Here is a 2,500-nt window from a genome sequence, read left to right as displayed (position 1 = left end):
TCATTGCAGCCAGAAGTAGATTGTCACTGTTTTGTCCTACTCTGCTCCAATCAGGGAAAGGAGTTCAGAAGTATTCAGTGAGAAAAATATTTTTCAGAATATCCATCCAAATTTCTTGAACTTCCCTAAAGGTTCAGTTGAAGTTTTAGGCACGGCATCAAGTAGTTTTTGTTGGCTCCAAATAACTTTATCCAACCCTATTCGCAATCTGGCTCTGAAAATTCCTGCAGACCTGGGACTTGGGATAAAAAGTCATAACCCTGGAAAGGACTTATTTATGCCAATTCTTCTAAATACATTTGATTTTAATTTATAAGAGCGCAAGGAAAAATAGGAACTTTTGTGGTTTGCAGTGTTTCTAACATGAGAAGTCTTACTTTGGGATGAAGTATTGCTAGCATTTATCTAAAATGTGTATTACAGTTTTTTTGGCATTTAAGAATGAGTTTAACTAAGATGCTGGGGGGAAAAATGGAGAAATAGCAATTTAATTTATGGCGCTTTTGGATGAGGATTCTAGGTAATAAATTTGATGTAATGAATCAATCTCCCTTTCGAAAACAAATCGCCTTTAACTGTTTACTCGACAGACTGTAGGGATTCCGGCAGAGTTCTTAGTGCTTATTGGTTAGATGATGCAGATTGCAGACGATGTGCAGATGATGTGCATTTTGATGAATATTTTCCCACTAGACTGCAACTGTTTCTATCTGTTAATTTTGATCTAATGGGAAAAGTGTGTTCCTGGGTAGTTTTAAGTTAGGACTTAACAGTTAACACATCAAAGACATGTTTTTCCATCCAAGTTCCCTTGCTTGTAACTTGTAAGTGAAGGTAGCATTTCAGAATGGTGCAGTCCAAACAGATGTGGACATTTGTATTTCCCATCTATCCCCAAAGAAATTACAACCTGAGCAAAACTAAACCTCACATCCTCACCTGTGTACCAGAGTTACCAAACGTGGAGGCAGTGGCTGTGGTTCTCTTGGTGCTAGTAATGTATTTCAAAGTGATATTATTTAATACATTTTGCTAAAAAGTGATAACTGTATGTGGTCTAGATTATAGAGTCTTAAAAATGCTGTTGTAAATGCAGATTGGACAAAGCTACAGCAGGATATCACGAGAAGTGTGTCTCTTGAGCTAAGGTACACTGTCAGCAAAATACAAAGCGAATGAATTAAGAGCCTTGGAGTAAGTTCCAGGTTTTGTAGCTGTTGTGAGCTGGTGTCATTCCATTGCACATAAGAAAGCTGCAGATTTGAACCAGATGACAATCTGGCTCTCAGTGCACAGCCTTCGAATTTTGAATTGTTTTGCAGTAATGTCTTTAACTGATGTCTTCAATGCAGATTTTGCAAATTTAGCAGGTTTTGGTATATTGCATCTCTTGGTAATGTGTAAATGAAAACAAGTGAGGAAAACTGTAAGCAAAAGCCATTTGTTTTGTCTTTCCTGGTATCATCCTTTTCTCTTATTGCTGGGTAAAGATGTTTCAAAGAACGGTGAGACAGGAACTTCTCCTGTCATTAGGGTGTAATAAAGGTACATTACTAATACTTTGATGGGAGAGCATATTTAAAACACCTTTTGAGGGAAACAACTGCTTATATCCCAACGCTCAGAAAACACCAAGACAAAGGCAGAGCCTGTCTGCCTGTGAAACTTCTGCCTGATCTGCTTTATCCTGAAGTGATAGGGTGAATGAGATAGGCTTTGGAAATTACAGCTGCCATTGAGAACTAAGCCAAGCCTCACTGTATTTCAGAAAATGAAAATTATGTAGTCCTATACGAGGGAGGGGCCGAATCCCCAGGGCATCTGTTTCCCATCAGTGTCCCACCATGCTTGCAGTCTGGCTTGGCACTCTAACATTTAACCTTCCCGGCAGGAGGTAGACCATAGGGCAACAAGGCTGCAGAATAATGAAACAAGAGTGTAGTGTGGTGTACAAAGCCTTTGTTAAGTACAAAAGTTGAGACATTAAATGATCAGGGTACAGAGATATGAAAGTTCCAGATTTTTCTAAAAAGGCCCCATTAGTCTCTCGCAGAAAGAGTATCGCGCTGTTTCTCAGCAGGCAAAGGGAAGGCCTTTCCCCATCTATCCATGCCTTTTTGCCCACTGCTTTCAACTATTATAAAGATACAATTACCTTGGGAGATTGTGGCAGTTCAGTTGATTAGCACGGTGAATTAAAAGAATGAGTCACAAATGACATGTCCAGCTCTTCTCTACTAGTCCTTTGTATTCCCAGCGTACCTCACCCCTGTTGTAAGAAGGTCAAAAATTAGAGAGAGATAACAATTTTCAAGCAGCTAGCACTTAGGAGCAGAATTAACAATCATTCTGTATGTAATTGCCAGTTAATAGTAAATTGCCTTCTAGACTGTAAAATGCAATATAAACTGGTGGGCACCTAAAATTAAATTAATGAGGTATTTGCTGCATTTAAAAGTGAATAGTGCAAATTAATAACTGGGTACAATACTTGTTTTAA

The 2,500-nt window shown here is 38.6% G+C and overlaps 1 protein-coding gene across 3 annotated transcripts in view; it reads left to right on the top strand.

Annotated features, from left to right (window-relative positions):
- Positions 1-2,500, top strand: part of EBF3 (EBF transcription factor 3) — a 39,972-nt gene that overhangs the window by 9,972 nt on the left and 27,500 nt on the right. The window lies entirely within an intron of this gene.

Source organism: Meleagris gallopavo, chromosome 8, assembly GCF_000146605.3.
Source record: "Meleagris gallopavo isolate NT-WF06-2002-E0010 breed Aviagen turkey brand Nicholas breeding stock chromosome 8, Turkey_5.1, whole genome shotgun sequence".
Taxonomy (NCBI): domain Eukaryota; kingdom Metazoa; phylum Chordata; class Aves; order Galliformes; family Phasianidae; genus Meleagris; species Meleagris gallopavo.
The sequence above is the reverse complement of the archived record's forward strand: the minus strand, read 5'-3'. Positions and strand labels throughout refer to the sequence as shown.